Source organism: Impatiens glandulifera, chromosome 1 (genome assembly GCF_907164915.1).
Source record: "Impatiens glandulifera chromosome 1, dImpGla2.1, whole genome shotgun sequence".
Taxonomy (NCBI): domain Eukaryota; kingdom Viridiplantae; phylum Streptophyta; class Magnoliopsida; order Ericales; family Balsaminaceae; genus Impatiens; species Impatiens glandulifera.
The window spans coordinates 130772047-130794217 of NC_061862.1; the positions used below are offsets into that span (position 1 = coordinate 130772047).

Below are 22171 nucleotides of genomic sequence, written 5' to 3' on the forward strand. Positions count from 1 at the left end.
CAGTATTTCAAAGCACTCGGCCTAGTAGAAGAGGCGAGGAAGATAGATATTTCCACGACATACTTAGAAGACACCGCAATGCTGTGGTGGAGGCAAAGGAGTAGCGACATTGAAAGAGGTACGTGTTCTATCAATACTTGGGATGAATTCAAGGAGGAACTCAAGAGACAATTCTATCATGAAAACGCCATTCGAGAAGCAAGGTCCAAGTTGCGACGACTCTCACAAAGAGGGAGTATCAAGGAGTATGTCAAGGAGTTCATCGCTACTCTCCTTGAAATCCCTTAACTACTCAAACGATGAAGCCTTGTTTGCCTTCACTGATGGTCTAAAAATGTGGGCGAAGTTGGAGTTGGAACGGCGTGGTGTCCAAGATCTAAGCTCCGCTATTGCCGTGGCTGAATCTCTTGTCGAAATGAGAAGGCAAGAGAAACCAAAGTCGACCTATGAGAGGAATGACAACGGGAAAAATGGTGGAGACCATATCTAACTATGAAGACCCAATTAAGTTTACCAAATCCAATGGTAAAGGAGATTGGGACGAGAAACGTGGAGAGAAACCCCGGATAAAGTGTTTCTTTTGTGAAGGGCCGCATAAAGCAAGAGAGTGCCCTATGAAGAACAAACTATCAGCATTGGTGGAGGAGCAAGAACGCCTTCACGATGAAGCTCGATTGGGGTCGTTAAACCTAATTAGTGCTGTTACAGCAAAGTTTGATGAGCCAAAGTCCGCGAAGAAATGACGACTATTTGTGGAAACTAAAGTAAGAAACCACATGGTTAAAGTTTTGTTGGATACGGGAGCCAACAACAATTTTCTAGAGGTAAAGAAGACGGGAAGACTGGGGATCAGGTACATTAAGGAGAAAGGGTGGCTTAAAGCAGTCAACTCGGCACCAAGTGCAACTTATGGGGTTGCTCGTAATGTAAAGATCAACATGGGGGAGTGGACCGGCCTTCTGGATTTCTCCATTATTGACATGGACGACTACAAAATGGTTATAGACATAGAGTTCCTAGACAAGGTAAATGTCATCCTACTCCCTTCTGCCAATATGATGTACATTTTAGAGCAAGGTAATACTCGCACAATACTTTTAACAAGAGAGGGCAAGAGAGAAGCTAGACACCTATCTGCCATGCAACTCTCAAAAGGTGTGGAGAAGACCTACCCATCATCTTTTGTCACCGTAAAAGAAGATGAGAAAATTGCGTCCAAAGAGAAGATACCTCCAGAAGTTACAACTGTCCTAGAGAAAGGTCATGACGTAATGCCCGCTGGATTATCAGAGAAACCCCACCATAAGAGAGAGGTGGATCACATAGAAGAGTTAGTCAAATGTACTAAACCATCAATGGAGGTTCTTTATCGCATGAAGCCTCCCAAATTGGAGAAATTGAAGAGGCAACCAGAGGAGTTTCCCTTCAAGAAAGAGAAGTGCGAAATAGCCAAGACCGCCAAAATAATGAAGAAATGGGAGGACAAGAAGAGAAGACACTCAGAGTTTGGAGGAAACCGAGTGATAGTAAAAATTCTCCTCCATCAAGAGAAATGACTTTCCAAAGTTCACAAGGGGCTTGTGAGGCAATACGAAGGCCCTTTCTTAGAGAAGAAACGGGTTGGAAAGCTAGCATGTTGCTCAAAATTTTTATCATATGTGGAGACATCATTCAGACCTACAAGGAAGACGCGATGAGGACGTTGCCAGATTGAGTGGGGGAGAATGTCACGGCCCAATTTTCCTAGCCCAAGAAGAGGAGGAGGCTTAAGGAGAATGCCACAACCCAATCTTTCTGGCCCAAGAAGAGGAGGTTTAAGCCCGCTTAAGCCCAATACAAGGAATGTTCTAGCTGGAAGGAAGGTGCCAGATTAATGCATCATTAATTGACAGTTAAAAGGCATGTCCTTGATTAGCGCATCACTAATTGATAGTTAAAAGGAATGTCCTTGATTAATGCATCACTAATTGACAATTAGAAGGAATCCCTAAATTAGTGCAACACTAATTGACACTTATAAGGAATGCCCTAAATTAGTGTGTCATTAATGTAATAGCTAGAATTAGTCTTATAAATACCTGTGAGGTATTACATTATAAATCGCCAAGTATTCTAGTGATATAATATATTTTTTAAGAGTTTACTCTCTCTCTAAGAATTCTTGTGTTAATTCTATTAAATGTCGAGTGTTGCGTCGAGTAAGGCTGACTAGTTACTCGTTCTTGCGAAGATCGTAACTAGTGCCGCACGGATCGTTAGTGAAAAGACTGAGCCCGTGACAATGTGCATTGAATATTGAGATCGACTATGAAACTTGGTTCATAGATGTTAGTTTACTTAAATAATGCCAAACCAAGGAGGAGGAGTAGAAAACTATGAATCCCGAGCCAAGTAGAGAGAAAGACTAGAAGTGGCGCCCAATTGCCCAAGAGAGCCAGCGGCGGGGAGAGGAGTTGCAGAGAGGAAGAAGAAAAAAGTGACCACATAATTATGGCAAAAAATAAGAATAATTTTACCGAGGGCGTTGTTGGGTGCTCTTAGTGATAATATAAATGAATATCACTGAGAGATGTATCCAATTGCTCTCATTAATAATAATTATCACTGACGGCAACCCTTTATTCTTGGTAATATTAACAATTATCTACGATATTAATATTCCCGAGAGCATTCTTTCACTTTCGATGACAATTCTCGGTAATTGTACATATTTTACTAGTGTTTCTTCTTCTTTCTTCTTTCTTCTTCATCGATTTTTCTTCACTTTTTTTCGGCATTTTTTTATATCATTTCTTCTTCTATGATATTCATTTACTTCGGCGATCAACGATTTTCATCTTCTTCTTCAGGAAAATGTTATCTTCTCCTTCACAAAATGTCAAAGCACTAATTATTATTTTAATCTTACATAAACTTTAGCTTTATTGTTCTTCAATTTTGCTTGTTCTTCATTTTTGTCGTTTGTCTCTTCATATCTTTGTCATTCAAAAATGGTAAGTCTTTAAATATTATTTGTCTTTTCTCATTCGAAACCCTATTTTTCTGTCCAAAATAACAAGTTCTTTTATTTTTCAGGAGAATATAGTTTCTGAAACTTCAGACAATGTAAAAAACTATCAAATGTAATTTATTTCTAGATTTTTAGTTTTTTTATTAGTATTGTTGTCGAATATCCAATATTTATTTTTTCTAGTTTTTTTTGTTCTATAGTTATTAGTGTTGGAGTATAATATAATATATTTGTAAGATATTATCACAATCTTATAAATTGTGATAATATCAATATTATATTATATTATTTAGTTTCTTTATATGTCCATTATAATGTCTATATAATAGACATAATCTATGTGACCAATAATAACAATTCAGTACAATCTTTATCTGTTTAGTTTTACATGGTATTGGAGCCTTGTTATCGTTCTTGAGTCAATCAAGTGATAGTCTTCCGTTGCCTCCATCAATGGTTACCTTAGCGATTGATGGAGGGATCTAATCATTTAGTATTAATATTATTTTTTATCGGTGGTATTAAACAATTTATCTGGGGTTTTAGATTTCATTTGAGTGTATTTGTTTTTGTTTAGTTCGATTGGGGATTTTGATAGCTTGGTGGAAATGAATTGGGTTGTTTTGTTCTTGAGTGAGGAGGGTAACTTGGATGGGTCGAAGGTTAATTCAGTTGAATTAGCTGATTTATAAGAATGCTGGTTTTATTATTAATCTTGGAGGAGAGGAAATCAGAAGTGAGTTTTTGAAGCTCGGTTTGATTGGTCTTTGTTTGATTGGTTTTGGTTGTTTTGTTGAGTATAGGGAGTTGAAGTTGGTTTGGTGTTTCTTTATGTTTGTGAAACTTGGTTTGATTGGTCTTGGTTTTGGTTGTTATTGAGAATAGGGAGTTGAATTTGGTTTGGGTTTTCCCTAAGTTTGTAAAGTTTGGTTTGATTGGTTTTGGTTGTTGTGGATTGTTGATTTCAGTTTGATTTTTTGGAGGAGTGTGTGAAACTTGGTTTGATTGGTTTGATTGGTTTTGGTTTGGTTGTTAATTTTGGTTGGTCTGAATCGAAGAAGAGCTATTTTTTTGGTGGATGGTCAATGGATTGAGCAGAAGAGTGAAGAGAAAGAAGAGAAAAAGATTAAGAATGATGCGTAACTTTTGTTCGTGCTTTCGTTTTCTGACTGTCAAACTCTCAATGCTTATTCTTGTTGCATCGTGAGTTTGAGTGGGGATGTTAAAGTATAATATAATATATTTGTAAGATATTATCACAATATTATAAATTGTGATAATATCAATATTATATTATTTAGTTTCCTTATATGTCAATTATAATGTCTATATAATAGACATAATTTATGTAACCAATAATAAAAATTCAATATAATCTTTATCTCTTTAGTTTAACAATAAGTTATATTTTGTAATTCTAAGTTAGACAATGTTGAAAACTTGGAAATGTAGTTTTCTATTAAAAGAATATTTAACTTTTTTTTAGTCAAAAATGTCATGTGCAACCCTATAAGGCTATGTGTAACGCCTTGTATGGCCATATGCAGCTCCCTATACGGTCACGTGTAACACATTTTTTCTGTTTCAAAAAATATTTAGTTTTTTTTCACTCTAAAATGTCATGTACAACGCCCTATAAGGCCACGCCTTATAAGGTCATATGCAGCACCCTATAAGGTCATGTGCAACACCTTTTTTCTATTTTAAAAAATACTTAGCTATTTTTCAGTCAAAAATGTCATGTGCAACTCCATATAAGACCATATGCAATGCCTTATAAGGCCATGTGCAACACATTTTTTCATTTTAAAAAATATTTATCTCTTTTCAGTCTAAAATGTCATGTGCATCACCCTATAAGATCATGTGCATCACCCTATAAGATCATGTGCAAGACTCTATAAAGTCTTGTACAGCGCCTTATAAGGCCATATACAATGCCCTATAAGGCCATATGCAATACATTTGTAGACACTCATTTTTTACCCCCAAATTTTTATAATTTATAAACAATTATCTTTGAAATAATTGAATTTTCAAGAGAAGTTAATTTTAAATTTTAATAAGTTAAGGTAGTAATTTGTCTAAGTTATAACACTTAATAAAGATATTATACTTAGAATATTAAATGTTTTATTTTATTGAATTACCATGGATATTTATAAAGTAATGATAGGGAACGCGAATCTGGGGCCGCGAAAGTCCGCGAGAATATTCTCTCACTCTTATTAATTAATTTATCTCTGTCTCTTCTACGAATTAATTAATTTATCTCTCTTTCTCTCTCACTAATCAATTAATTTATCTCACTAATCAATTAATTTATCTCACTAATTAATTTATTTAAATCCTAAACTCTAAACCCTAAACTCTAAATCCTAAACCCTAATTAATATCTCTATTAATATTAAATATTAATTAATATTAAAGTTAGTTTAGTTGAATTATGAATTTATCAAAGAAATGAGTGAAAAAAATTAATTTATTAATAATTAGTCACCATAGAGAGAAAATAATTAATAAGTCAATAAAAAAAAATAATAAGAAAAAAAAGAAGGCATAAAGAATAAATAAAAAATATTTGATAAATAAAGAAATTGAAAAGTCATAAAAATATAAAAATAAAATAAAAGAGATAAATTCATAATTTAACTAAACAATGATATTAATTAGGGTTTAGGGTTTAAAATTTAGGGTTTAAAATTTAGGGTTTAGGATTTAGAGATTAGGGTTTAGTGAAAAAATAAATAAATAAATAAATCCAATACATTATTATTATTTAAATATATTATTATAATATTTAATGTGAGAATTTATTGTAAAGTGTTGAGTTAAATAATTAGTGGGAGGAGAGAGAATATTCCGTGTTTAAAAAGGAATATTCTATTTTCGTGCACTTTCGCGGCCCCAAATTCGCGTTCCCTATCATTACTCTTATACTTAGAATATTAAATGTTTTATTTTATTGAATTACCATGGGTATTTATAAAATCAAAAAAATACAAAATATACAAAATATATGTTAACATTTTTTATAAAGTTTATTTTATAAAAAAATTCATTAAGTATATTTTTATTTTTTTATTAATTAGATTAGTTTTTTTTAAATAATTAGTTCAGTTGTTTGTTTTTATTTAATTAGATTAAGTTAAATTAGTTAAATTAAGTTAAATTAGTTTAATTAAATTAACTAGTTTTTTATTCTTTTAGATTAGGATTAAATATAATTATTTCCTTTCTTTTAAAAATAAATAATCATTTATTTTCCCTTTTGTTATTTTTATTAGTTAATTGATTAAGTAATTAATAATTTTTTTTTATTTAAAAATGGTTTTGTAGGATTTAAAAAAAATAATTGTGGGCAAAATCAAAAGGGTAAAGAATATTCAAGAACTCCAAGAATTAACCCATGGAAGGCACTCTCCCAATCATGAGCTTGAATAAGCAAGGAAAAAAGAGAAAATGACTTGGCCATTTTTTAATTAAAAAATCAAACCTTTAAGGCCACAAGACTAGGTAGTCTTGTGTTAGATTAAGTTAAATAAAGAAAAGAAATAATTAATTAAAATAGAAATAATTAATTAAGAAAAAATGATTTAATAAACTTAAGAGAATAAGATTAAATCAATATGAAATAGTTTTAATGATGTGTTCTAAACAAAACTAAGTTGGGTAATTTGCCTTTGTGCATATATAGATCTAAAGAAGTATGTCTCTCCGGACGCTGTCTAAAGCAAGCGCAATTAGACGTAGTCCGAACTTTTTAGATGTGTTGTCTAAAGAAGAGCGCAATCGGATGTAGTCCGAACTTCTTAGACGTGGTAGTCTGAAGAAGAGTGCAATCGGACGAAGTCCGAACTTCTTAGACGTGGTAGTCTAAAGAAAAGCACAATCGGACGTAGTCCGAACTTCTTAGATGTGGTAGTCTGAAAAAGAGCGCAATCGGACGAAGTCTGAACTTCTTAGACGTGGTAGTCTAAAGAAGAGCGCAATCTGACGTAGTCCGAACTTCTTAGACGTGGTAGTCTGAAGAAGAGCGCAATCAGACGAAGTTCGAACTTCTTAGACGTGCTAGTCTGAAGAGGAGCACAATCGAACATCGTCCAACTTCATTAGATGTGTTAGTTTAAAGAAGAGCGTAATCAGACGTCGTCTAACTTCTTAGACATGGTAATCTAAAGAAGAGCATAATCGGATGTCATCCAACTTCATTAGACGTGTTAGTTTAAGAAGATCGTAATCGGACGTCATCTAACTTCTTAGATGTGGTAGTCTAAAGAAGAGCGTAATCGGATGTCGTCCAACTTCATTAAACGTGTTAGTCTAAAGAAGAGCGTAATCAGACGTCGTCCGACTTTATTAGACATCTGAAGGAGCGTCCGATTCCGTGCCTCAGTAGTCGTCTGATCATCTACTCAGCTCATCAGCTTGGCAATCAACAATACTCTTTATCAGCTGTCTGCCTAGACAATTGAACACGCTTTTATTGCCCAAGTGCCACGTACTCAATATTCCAGCTCACGTTCTGCATTGTCCCATAAACCACGTTCTTGGGAATATTTTATTGTACAATCCGGTACGCCCACGATCAAGCGCATATACTCTACTATATTAGCTCGTACATTTGGCGTACATCCAACGGATGGTTGACACATGTTAAAGTTGAAGATTCGACCGTTGGTGCTTTTCAAGTATAAAAGGTGATCCAAGGACAACATGCGAATCTCTCGATTTTTGAACTCTTAGTTACTCTCTCAGCTCTTAAATTCTTTCTTACTTGTTGAATACTCTGTACGAATCAATAATCTTCTAAAGTGTTGTGTTTACATTCTATGAGATTATTCTATAATTCATCTACTGTTCTTTCTGTGTGAAATTTTAGTATTGTAAGTTGAACAGAGGTTGTTCTGTTCAACAGAGAGTTATCTAGAAGTTCAGAAACAGGCGGTTGTTAAGTTCTGTGTTTTCTAACCAGATTTGTGTAGCATTCTATACCAATCAAAGCCTTCTAGTGAATATCCTTCCCGTTGAGGAAGAAGGGGTGAACGTAGGAGTTTTAATCTCCGAACATCCATAAAAACTCCATGTGTTATTTCCTTTCCGCTCTTTTCATTCATTCATCTGACGATTCAAATCCAGCAAGCTGTTCCGCACTTGAACTCATTTAAGAGCTTGCGAAGATTTGCGAAGAATCAAAACAGATTTTAATCCCTCATAGGATTAACATCAAATTGAAAGTTGAAAGTTTTTAACTATATTTATAACCCCTCTGTATAGTTGACATCGATCCTAACACTAGACATTCCTTGAGACTTGGTCATTTTAATTAATCTTTTGCGAGTGTTAAATGGGCCTTAGGCCCTAGAGTTTCTCATGAGTTCCCTATAAATACACATAATGTCAGTTTTTCCATTCTCTAATTGTCTCTAGACTACCAAAACCGCATCTCTTAATCAAACACTGATTAGTTAAAAATTGATCACAAGTCTTGCTTAATATCTTATAGAATTCATCTCCTAAAATCAATAAAGCACCCCTTATTAGCTTATTTGATTATTTTCTACTTTTGTCTTTGCCTTTCATCTAAAAAAATGTTTATCTTTGACTTTTCCTATTATATAATGTAATCACGTAGACTAGGTTTTAATTTTGCATTTTAAGCTTGTAAATATGTAAATATAAACTTCAAGAACATGTAAATAAATAAAATAAAAACAATAAAGAAAACCCGAAAACGAAAATCAAACAAAGATTTGATCATAACCTTTTTTTAAAATAAAAATTGACTTAGGAATTAGACATTTGAAGAACCCTAAAAAATATAACAAAAAATACAATTTGTGTTTGATTTTATATTTGATTTTACTTTTATGTGGTTAGATCTAAGATTTTAATTTATATAAATGTTCATTTACATGTTATTAACCATTCTGAAAGATTTTATTAAATTTAGGATCTATTTGAATCACCGAAAGTTAGTTAGATTAGGGTCAGGTCGAAAACCAAAAATCTTGCCCTAGAACGCGCTAGAGGAGCCTCCGACCAAGAAATAGACACCCTGGAGCATACCTAGGATAAAGAGAGCGGACCTGCTGCTAGTCATGTTTCTGCACCCGATGTTAACTCAGGACCGAGATGATGAACCTGTTACTAGTCATGTTTATGAACCGCGATTTCCTACACCCATGGCTAACCTAGGACCAAGATGATGAATTTGTTGCTAGTCATGTTTATGAACCCGATGCTACCTAGGACCAAGAGCTCCTACACCCGTGGCTAACCTAAGATGGCTAACCTAAGACTGAGAGGATAGACCTAATGCTGGTCATAGTTTTGAACCAATGCTAACTAGGACCGAGAGATCCTACACCCATGGTTAACCTATGACCAAGAGGATGGACCTACTTTTGGTTATATTTCTACACCTGATGCTAACCCAGGACCGAGAGTTCCTACACATGTGGCTAACCTAGGATCGAGAGGATGGACCTGTTGCTGGTGACATTTCTGCACTTGATGTTGACCAAGGACCGAGGACCAATGACCGAAGCTTGCTACACTTGAGGATTGATGGCCGAAGCTTGGTGCACAGAGGACCGAGGAACGAAGCTTGCTACACTAAGGACCGATGACCGATATTTTCCGCACCCGAGGACCGTTGTTGCTGACTAGGGATCGACGCTGGTTGCACCTAAGGACCGAGAACCGATAGAGGGTGTATATTCTGACCGAGTTAGGTTCACACTTCAGCTAAAATTAGTTATAGGACCGTGGAGGCTAGCCACGGTCCTTGTGCATATTTTCATATTTTTGTGTTTTGTATTTAGGCTAGGATTTTCATTTAATTTTTGTTGACTTTACTTTTTATGTGATCCTAGGTTAGCATATAAATATTTTAAAAACATTGTAAAACATAAAATATTTTTAAAAACTGTCAAAGTTAATTAATAGAGACTTTAGAGACGTTATGGGACATAACGTCTACAAAAATTCTTTCCCATACGTAACCAAACGTCAAACTCAATCTTCTTAAAGTGGCAACTCTTTTGTCATGAGGAAATTAAAAATGAAAAAAATTTAAAGTAGGTCTATGACATACTTCCCATTAAAAAAACTCTCAATCTATTTCAGATTCGACGGGATGGTAAGTTATAGAGTTGTCTACAAAGTCACGTTTTATAAACTTAAAATTTTCAAACTTAAATTAGTTCCCCTCACATTTGAATTTTTTTAAAACTTATCTTTTTTAAAAAGAGAGATCCTAGAAAAATATTTAAAGCTGTCGACCTCGACGTAAAAAATCAATCCTAAATTTTTCTGTTTCAAAAAATATTTTGTTTTTTTCAGTTAAAAATATCATGTAAAACGCACTATAAGGCCATGTGCAACACTTTATAAGGCCATGTGCAACACATTATTTATGTTAAAAAAATATTTAGCTTATATTTGTCTAGGGTTGTGTTCTTTTTATATTTAGTTTATATTTATCTCTTTTTGTGAAAATTTTGGGCTTTATATATTAGCATCTTTGTAAAAACTTATCCATACATGTTCGAGCTTTAGAAAATCTAATTAGTTGGAGGTTTTTATTTAGATGATTTTGAAGACATTATATGCATTTTTGGCATTCATACTTCGATGTGTATGGTGATAGGAAGTTCAAATGGTATTACGGGTAATATTACTTAATTGTCAACTAAATTTGGCATACTTATAATGTTGGGGAGTTGTCATCATTAAAGGATCTCACGGCGCCAAGGCTGAATTTTGCTTTAGAGAAGAAATTGAGTGTTGACTTCTCAAGCTACTACAAAGTGCTGAATGCACTTTTAACTAGTGTGAAGACCTTTAATTCATTCTCAAATTTATGTAAAATAATGAATAAAAGAGGAGTAATTACTAATCTAAGTAGTTATGAAGGTCTTATCAGAATCTTCAATGAGGAATGGAATACAGAATATACATATCACTACAACAAAAAAGACCTACGGTGACCCTTAAAAGACTTCTGTCAACCCTTAAAAGCGTCACCAAAAATATCACCGATCCTTATTCTTGCGTCGCCATAAGCAAGGTCGGCGCAAGTTATACCAACGCTTATTTAAGCGTCGGTAACATTAATTTAAGCGTCGCCAAAACCCCATTCCCAGTGAGGTTTTGATGTTGAGCATAATCCAAATGGAAACAATAACCAACTATGGCTCTTCGTTAATTTTTATTGATTTTACTTTAATTTTTGTTTGTATTTTTATTTGTATTTTTATTTTAAATTTAATAATCATTAAAAACATTTAAAATATCATTTCCTATTCATTATTGACAATTTAAATAATAACAAAAAAAACATAAATTTTCTCAATAATATTTTCTCATAAAATAATATCATAGTCAAATAAATAAATATTAATTACCAAATATTCTAATGTTCAAATAAATTAAATATTAGGTTCTCGTCAACTTCGAGTGAACTCTGGCTTTGTATGTAAAGAACATTTGTGATGATCACTATTTTTGTCGGAAAGCAGCTCACGAACAAAACCATTAAACATTAATGGAGTGAAATGATAAACAAAGATGAATCATTAATCACCCGACAAATATTAACAAGTTCAAATAAATTTATCTAAATATTGCACTTACAGTTGTGATGTTCATAGAATTTGTTCTAATCTGCAACAGAAATATTCAAGTCATATTTATCTGAGACATGGACAAAAAAGACAAGAACCTTAAGAGTCTAAAAAATACACATGACAATAAGTTATGTAGATACAAAGAATGTATGAATTACGCAATTTCAAATGCAACCAACCATGTTTAATGACTTAAGTAGTATCGTTATCCAAAGAGAATCATAAATAAATAATGAATATTATAAGTGCTACAAAGAACCGGGCCTTTTGATTTAACAAAAATTAAAAACTATTGGAAAACAAGTTTTCTAGAATTACCATCCTGATGAGCTTCGTAGCTGATAATGACATCTAGAAATCATATAACGCAATGCAACGATCACTAAACCCAAAATAAAATAAATTAATAAACCAACAATTCTATTTGACCAACATAAATTATAAGGCTATGGTTCAATCAATACACATTTTAAATCATTCATCTAAAAATACCTACCTTCTTATGTTGCCAAAACATTTAATTCTCCAGGGTTTAATCGAACTAATATAACTGTCATTATCCTACTCAAACATGTTTACTGGATGAGACCTATTTACATCAATTTGAACTCCACATCATTGAAATGCTCAATGAAAGGAAAAAAAAATATTAATACCTATTAGGGTCCCATATGTCTAGTTGAGAACCAGCAGTGGCGAAGAGTGAACCATCCCATTGGTAATTAACAAACCTAATAAATTGCTCCAAATCAACAACTTGTTCATAACAATACTAATCTAATATAAACCATCATTGAAACAAGGCATTCATTATCTTGATATAAACATACCATAATGCATGCGTCCACACATAAACGACCTAAGGCTGAGTAAAAAAGATACATCTATTAGATAACAAAGAACTTGTTATTTCATTTCAGTAAAGTATATAATATGTTCTCTAAACACTACCTTAGCAGAATTACTAGACAACTTATCTGAAATTGTATCGGTAGAAACATGAACATCCATTTCGTGGAGAATAATTTATGCTTCTCACAAAATACTTTGGTGCAAGCTGTAAGTAAGATCATAGAAAATTGACTCATCTTAAAATCATTTCACAGACTTAAAAAAGAAGAATGCCTTGTACTAACTAATATCAATGTCTTTCATCCATTTCAAAGTTATTTTATTAAGATGAAAAAGAATGAAAAGAGTATAAAAACAACATACCTTGCTATAACAACAAGGAAGTGGTGGTCCAACATGTCCAACATAATTGTCATCCCACTCTGTAAAAGCACCTCCATCACAAGTCTCCGTCAAGCCGTAAACTTGGCCAATAGGTGCTTTGAAAGAACATGGCAAGAAACCGTGATAGATTATGGTCATGGATATGCTAGTAGGACAATGAAAGAAGGTGTAACAATGCAATCAGACAGTGGCCCCTTTGAAAACACATATTTTGTTGTCAATGTATCTAATTTGTATTGCAAACAAAGAGCAAAGATTCATTGATGGTTTCTCATTTGCATCCGAATTTAAATTTGAACACCAAAAGTGTTTCCAAATAGGCCAATTAATCTCATTCTCGTTCTGGGTGTAGAGATATATTGGATGACATGAATTTTTTTATATTTTCTTTCTAGAGAAAGATACAAAGTTGGATATTAGAATGTTTACCCAATACAGATGTTAATAAATCTCTGTGTCTCAGCAGATAAAGATGCTCCGCCACATAGCATGAATCTGATCTCTCCTCCAAGAAAGCTTCGTATCTTTTTGAAAACAAAGATATCCAACATATATCTCTCTAGTCCACGGGCTCTAAACCATTTTCCGTTTGCAGCTGCTAGTCGTCTACTATACGCAATTTGAAAACATTTCTTTGTAAAACCACCTTTCGCCTCAACCTACGAGAGTGTATATTTATTGAAGGATGTAATTGCTTCATTTCTAAAATTTCATAAAAATATTAAGTTATCTTCGAAAAATTAAGTTATCAGACCGTCTTTGAAACTCCTTCTCTAACATGATCTAGAATGGATGGAACTGCTGTCATGATGGTAGGCTTCAAGGCAGAAGCGTCTCCCTTGGTCCCTTTCTTGATTTTATTAGAAGTGTCTGTCAAAGTCAATGGTGAACCATAGCCAATTGGGCAGCCAACCGCCAATATCACAGACGGGAAATAAAGAATATCTGAACAGTTCAGTTAGGAAGACAACTTATACTAATACCTCTGCTGCCAACTCGAAAACGTGTGAGCTAGAGGCAAATACGCCAAGTAAACATAATTTTCTCCCAAGTTTGGAATCAATGTCATAACTGCAGATGCAATAGCTATAATGTTTCCATGAGTTACTATGACTCCCTACATATAAGAGTTGAAGACATGTTCAAGCAGCCAAGGGAAATAGATTTGCTACAAGCGTGTTCAAGTGCGGCTTTGGAGCAGTGGTGTATAACATTTGGAAAGAACGAAATGCAAGGGTATATGACAGAACCCGCAGGAGCGTTGAAGAGTTATGGAAATATATTGTATCGGATTGCAGCACCCTTGCAGGAACGTGGACAAGAATTCCAAGCACGGAGTAAAATTGGAATATCTGTAGAAATTGGAATTTACCATTTTTAAACTCACTAAAATTGAAAGCATTGTAATAAGATAATTCATTTACGGTTTTAGCTTTTTAGCTTTTATTCAGAATGTTACGACTTCAAAATCAATCTAGGCCTGTCTAGAATGATCTCTTAAACTCGTGGTTTTTTTCCTATTTTTAGGAATTTTTAATGAAATGACGCTAAGTCATTTTTCCCAAAAAAAAGACATGTTCAAGCAAAAGGAAGCATGATTTATGAACATCATACAAGAATATAAGAATAAGATCTTAATGAAGAATACATAATATAAGCAATGTCACACATTTGGTAGACATGTACTTCCACTAGTATACATGATAACCGTAACATCTTCCTTGAAAGGTAGTCTATAATGAACAGGACTTTCTACCACAAGATTCTCAACTTCAGTGAATGAATTAACACTCTAAGTCTGGATGTTGGAGGCACATTATGTTTCATCATCTTCAAAGTAAACAACATTGCTTATAGTTCTCAAGCTCGAACTTATAGCATCCAACTTCTTCAACTACTTGCGATCAAATATTAGGGTCGAAACTTGTGTCTGTAATTTTTTTATGCAATTAGATACCCTATGATTCAGGGAGGTGAATTTAGTAATGGGTGTTATAACGGAACGCGTGAGATGACGTAAACAATAAGAAGGACAAAGATTTAACGTGGTTCACCAAGATAGAAATTGGCTACGTCTACCCAAAAGAAAGAGATTATTATTGAAAAGATTGTTTTTATAGAGATGATATGACAAACTAGGGTTATAACACGAGTTTATATAGCACTTGGTCCCCTGAAACCCTAATACATAAACCCTAACAAATAGAGAATTGGGTCAGCCCATTAAGAAGGCCCAACTATTCAAGTCTATTCAAGAAATCTCCACCTTGACTTGAATTCTCTCAGATGTCCCAGGTGCATTAGTCAATGCCCAGATTTCCCAAATACATTCGTCAATGTCAGATGGTCCAGATGCACTCGACGATGCTGGATGGCCCAAATACACTCGTCGGTGTCGGACGGCCCAGATGCACTCGCTGGTACTGGATGCATTAGTCAATGCCCAGATGTTCAATCTTCTCTATCTCTCTCTTCTAAAGTTTCCTTTAGGGCAACTTACAGTTTCTGACGTTAAGCAAGTCCAAACAATGTTGGAACTGGCTATGAGGAACTGACTTGGTGAACATATCAGCAGGATTGTCAGCAGTTCCTACCTTTTTCACATTTATCCTCTTCTCAGTCCTTAAGAAATGATATCGCACTTCAATATGCTTAGTCCGTTCATGATGAACTTGATCTTTGGCTAAGCATATAGCACTCAGACTATCACAGAAGACAATTGCTTGATCCTGATGTAGGTCAAGATCACTAATTAGTCCTTTAAGCCATATTCCCTCTTTAGCAGCTTTTGTTAATTCCATGTACTCTGCTTCTGTTGTAGATAGAGTCACAGTAGGTTGTAGAGTCGCTTTCCAACTAACAACTGAGCCCCCAAGAGTAAATACATAACACGTCATAGATCTCCTACTATTAATGTCTCCAGCATAATCAGAATCTGAATACCCAGTAATCAGACATTGTGTATCACCTCCATATATGAGACCAACATCAAAAGTTCCCCGTAGATACCTGAATATCCTCTTCACAGCTTGCCAATGCTCCTTCCCTGGTTGTACCATAAATCTACTCACAACACTCACTGCATGTGCCAGATCTGGTCTTGTACAAATCATAACATACATCAAACTTCCTACTGCACTAGAATAAGGAACTCGAGTCATATACTTTTTTTCTTCATCTGTCTGAGGAGCAAACAAAGTAGTAAGATGAATATTAGCAGCACAAGGTGTATCTATAGGTTTAGCTGATGACATCCCAAACCTTGACAGCACCTTCTCAATGTAACCTTTTTGTGATAAGAAAAGTTTCTTTTGGCCTGTATCTCTAAGATTCTCCATTCCTAGAATTTTCCGAGATGGTCCTAGATCTTTCATCTCAAACTCAGCATTTAGAAGATCTTTTAGCTTCTGAACATCTGTTTTTCTCTTTGTTGCTACCAACATGTCATCTACATACATGACTAGGTAGATTGATGAGTCATACTTCAACTTGTTGTAATACACACAACAGTCATATGCACTCCTCTTGTAGTTAAGAGACATCATAAAGTTGTCAAACCTCTTATACCACTTCCTTAGAGACTGTTTAAGTCCGTATAAAGACTTCTTCAACTTGCAAACATATTTTTCCTTTCTTGGAACTTGGAAACCTTCTGGCTGAGTCATGTATATTTCTTCCTCTATCTCTCCATGTAGAAAGACTATTTTCACATCAAGTTGTTCGAGCTCCAAATCCTGATGTGTCACTATTGCTAGTAACACCCTAATAGAAGTATGTTTGACTACTGGTGAGAAAATTTCGTTATAGTCTACTCCCTCCTTCTGATTGAACCCCCTTACAACAACTCGAGCCTTAAACTTGACTCCTTCAACATCTGTTATACATTCCTTTTTCTTGAAAACCCATTTGCAGGTAATAACCTTTCTCCCTGTAGGCAAAGAGACTAACTCCCAAGTATGATTTTTGTGAAGTGATTCCATCTCATCTCCCATTGTTGTGAACCACTACGCAGCTTCAAGACCGAATACATCTTCTTTGTAAGTGGATGGTACAAATGTATTCACTTCCTCCTCAACAACTTGTAGTGCATAACCAACCATATCTTCATAAATGTATCTCTGAGGTAGTCTAACTCCAATCCTCCTTAACCGACCTTTAGCTACACTCTCATGAATAACTTCAGACGGTTGAGAATCTAATTGTTCAAACTCTGGCAGCTGACCCTCAACGTGGGGTTCTTTTTCCTTTTGTAAAGTAGTTTCTAACTCCACCTGTTTGTTAGCACTACTGCTTTCTTCTACAGATTTCTCAATAGAGTTAAGTATAGAGTTCTAATCAACGATGACGTTTCAACTCAGAATAACTCTTTTTTCAGATGGAGACCATATTTTGTATCCTTTTACACCATCTCCATGACCCACTAATACTCCAAGAAGATCCTCCTTTGCTAGAATCTGCATCCCCTTTTCACTCATATGACCAAGCCTTATATGTCAAAGTTTAGTCATATCATCCTTGTGAATCTCTGAGGATGCAACAGAAACAGAACCTAAGACAGTAGAACCTTGCAAAAAATATAAAGTACCATTCTTGACACCTTTCAGAATAACATCAGAACCCTTGCATACATTCAGAACTCCACTTTCACCGTTGAACCAAAATCCTTTACTATCTAACATACTTAGAGATATCAAGTTCTTAGTGATAAGTGGAACATGCCTAACCTCATTTAGTGTATAGAATTTGCCATCGTGTGTCCTGATCTTGATTGAGCCAATCCCAACTGTCTTACAAACACAACTATTTGCTATAGAAACACTGCCAACATCTACCTGCTTGTAAGATTCAAACCACTCTCTTCGAGAGCAAATATGATACGAAGTTCCAGAATCAAGAACTCATGCATCAATTTGATGGGTATGACCATCTACCACTAGAGCAATGTCATCGTCAGATAATATATTATCTTCTGCAACAGTTGTAGAACCAGAATCAGATTTCTGTGGATTTTTCTTCAAAGGGCATTCATTCTTCCAATGTCCTTTCTCTTTGCAGTAATTGTAGATATCAGTCGACTTAGAACCCTTTGAAGTAAACGACTTGTTGCGTTTCTTCTCTTTCCCTCGCCCATTACTTCCGCTGGTAAACAACCCTGAAGCTTGACTATCTGTAATTGTACCAGACGCCATATGACGTAGATCCCTTGAATGAATGGAAGACCTGACATCTTCCAAACTTACTGTATCTTTCCCAACAATGAAAGACTGAACAAAATTTTCATATGATGGAGGAAAAGATACTAACAATATTAATGCAGCATCTTTATCATCAACTTTAACATCAATATTTCTTAATTCTAACATAATAGAATTCAATTGATCTAGGTGTTCTCTGATTTTCCTACCTTCGTGCATTCGTAGAGTGAACAAACGTTGCTTCAGAAGTAACTTGTTGGTAAGTGACTTCATCATATAGAGACTCTCCAACTTCAACCATAACCCAGTGGCCTTCTCCTCCTTTGAGACCTCAATGATAACATCGTCTGCAAGACACAACATTATTGTTGAATGCGCATTCTCCTCTAGGATGGCCATCTCAGCGGTTATATCTGCTCCTGTTGACACTTTCAGTGCCCCCATAGGCCTTGTTGTTTCAGCAAAGCCCGCATCTTGATCTGCCATATGCTAAAACTATTTCTCTCCGTAAACTTGTCGATTTTAATGTTCACTACTGTCATCTCAGTTGAAGAACAAACAATCGAATAGCCTGAAGCTTTGATACCAGTTTATTATAACGGAACGCGTGAGAATGACGTAAACAATAAGAAGGACAAAGATTTAACGTGGTTCACCAAGATAGAACTTGGCTACGTCCACCCAAAAGAGAGAGATTATTATTGAGAAAATTGTTTTACAGAGATGATATGACAAACTAGGGTTATAATACGAGTTTATATAGCACTCGGTTCCCTAAAACCCTAATACAGAAACCCTAACAAATAGAGAATTGGGCTAGCCCATTAAGAAGGCCCAACTATTCAAGTCTATTCAACAATGAGAATGTTCTGTCTACCTCGTTGAGTGAGTGGATCAGGGCCTCATCACCAAGAGATTGAAATGACCTTACCTTGTTACATCAATATTGAAACAAGACATCTGACTTCATGCAAATCAATCAATAGAACTGGAGTATCATCAACACTTACTAACTAAAGATCACATGTTTTATAATATATAGATAGATTTGAATTGCAGCGAGCTATAATCAACAGTCTTAAGAAATCATTATTGAGTTGAAAAGGTATGAAAAAGTCCAAACTTATGGACATTTATTAGTGTGTGAATCACTCAATTGACGAAAAGGAGAAGAGCATAATAGTCTTTGATTTTGTGAATACATATTGCAGATCCAATGTGAGAAATACAATCCACATGTAATCTGGAGGTAGAGATCAGGTTATATATAGGAATAAGAATAAGGTCAATTGCTGCAGGAATTCAAAGATTGAATATGGAAACATCAAGTTGATACTCTCATCTATGAACAACGTGGAACCTATTCATATCACCCTCCAGAGTTGATTTAAAGCACAACCAAAGAATCAAACTTAATTTTCATTTATGCTGATGTTCAATATCCATAATCTTCACTCGAAAGCATATTTAAAAAAAGATAATCATTGCTTGCATCGATGGGGAAAACCAGAAAACGAACAGGAAAGAGGGGGAAGCAACGCCACCGACGACTAGAGACTTGCAGATGCTGAGTAAAGCATGAGTAGGAGCCAAACTCCGGCTACCTTCGGCTCTTCATCCAGATTGACGATGGTTGTCACCAGCTCAGTCGACTTTCCCACCAAATTCTCAGACGCCAAAGAATACAACCTCGTCGAAACCCTAGGAGAAAATTTGAACTGTTTAAACTGAACTCAGAGTGAGCGACTTCCGTTTAGGTGGAGTGCGGAGTCTAAGACTGAGAGTCATTAGCTTTTAAGAGACAAAAAAAAATTGAGTCACTATACTAGTTTCTAATTTTAAAAATATATAGGTTAAATTTTTATTCTTAAATTTAATATAATATTTAATTATTTATATTATTTTTACTTTTAATTTAATTAAATTTAAATAATAATTAATTAAAGTACAAATGTTAATAAAAAAATTAATAATTAATTTTTAATGTTAATAAAATTATAAGTCAAAATTAATTAAAAAAAAATAATGAAATAAAATATTTATAAAATTAAAAATAAAACATAAAAATATTAAAATTTAGAATAGTTAAATTATTAAGTTGTCAAACAAGTATTTATATATAAAAAAATTAATAAAGGTTGTGGTATGTTTAAAGGTTGGCAAAAGTTTTATTTCTTTTGATTTTTAGCCACGCTTAATATGAATATGCGTTGGCATATAAGGGTCGCCAAAAATAGTTTTTGTTGTGGTATATGCACTCTAGAATGCTAGTGGGAAAAGAACTAGGAGCAAGAAAGGCAAAAAGAAAACGCATAGTAAACCTTGTTATTTTTCGTTAATTTTTTACTTGTAAACATGAAACACTATTTAGGATGTCAGTTTTGAGGCTTCTATTTATCAGCAGATTAATATAGAGGATTTAGTGTAATGATATACTGATATCCATGAAAATATCCTTGGCTCGAGTCCTTCATGCGCTTGGGTTCAAAGGTTTAGATTTATATATTCATTTCCTTGTTAGTAGATTGTTCATTGGCTTGTAAAACTGTTATTTAACTGATTCATTTATCGTTTAAGTTCTCATTGTGGAATTTATGATGCAAATTAACTATTTGATTGAAAGACTTAGACAACATTTCTCTCATTTGTACTACATCACATCTAGAATATCATATCTAGAATGATCTAGACACTTGTGTTCTATAATGTTGTTTCAATGTTAAATACAAAGTTTGGGTTAATTACTACAAGTCTTACTCCTGAAAGAGATAGAGAAAAGATTACTAGACTTTTAGTATCGTTGTTCTATTATTGTTAGCATTCAAGGAACTTTTACTTTTGGTTTTTTTTTCACAGGCTTCAACTGCAAACAACCAAAGTTAAAAAGAGTACTCCTTAAATCACTCTAATTTTTCCCTGATCAAAGGAATCAAGCGGCAAAAGTTAAGTCAAACATCTTCATCGTATATATCATGTGACTTGTACAAGGTAAAGTTATATCTTTTTTTTACGATTTTATTGTTTGCCTTAACTTTCTGGTCGGTTTGGTATTTCTTCCATAATTAGTCATCATTTATTGTTGTTTTTGAATGAAAGGTGAGATGTTTCATTCTCTTTGTACATCTCATATCATTGCTTAAAAATCACATTAAAGTGAAAAAAGAAATTGTTTTGAAATATTTTGACAAACTAGATATAAATATAAGCTAAATATAAGAATACGATACTAGACAAATATAAACTAAATATTTTTTGAATAGAAAAAAAGTGTTATACATAGCCTTATAAGCTACACATTATATTTTAGACTGAAAAAAATTAAATATTCTTTTGAACATAAAAGTGATGCACATGACAACACATGATATTGTTAACTAAAAAAAGCTAAATAATTTTTTGAGCAGAAAAATATGTTGTACATAGCCTTATAAGACGATCCACATAATGTTAACTGAAAAAAATTAAATATTATTTTTTAACAGAAAAATTGTGCTGCATATGGGCTTATATGGCGTTGGACATGACATTGTTAACTGGAAAAAATTAAATTAATATAACTTACGACTACAAAACTAAAAAGCTAGAAATAAAAATATTGGTTTTTGACAGCAATACGAATATTGGTTTTTGACAACAAAAACAAAATAATAAGAAATTAGAAATAACTTACATTTGAAAGTTTTCAACATTGAATGAAATTTTAGGAACGATATACTTTTGAAAAGTATAAGAACTTATTATTTTTGTGACATAAAAATAGGGTTTTGATTGGTAAACACAAATACTGTTTGAAGGATGACCATTTTTGAACGACAAAGAGACAAACGACAATCTAGGATTTTGCCATGACAAGTTGAAGAACTACGATATAATGTTTCTGCAAAGTTTGGAGATGATTTTTGCTGGAGTGATGAGAAAGAGAGGATTTGACGACAATAAACGGGAAATGAATTTAAAGATGATTTTTTTCTCTCATGCCTAGATTCGTGATCTTGCTTTTATTCTGGTTGCCCCTATTATTTCTCATATTTTAAATATTTCGAACATTATTTAATATTATTTTAGTTTCTCTTTTATTAATTATATTATTTAATTAT

General features: G+C 33.9%; 1 pseudogene; it reads right to left on the reverse strand.

The window, feature by feature from the left end:
• Nucleotides 1-1567: 1567 nt before the first annotated feature.
• On the reverse strand, nt 1568-19312 carry LOC124943340 (annotated as a pseudogene).
• Nucleotides 19313-22171: the final 2859 nt, after the last annotated feature.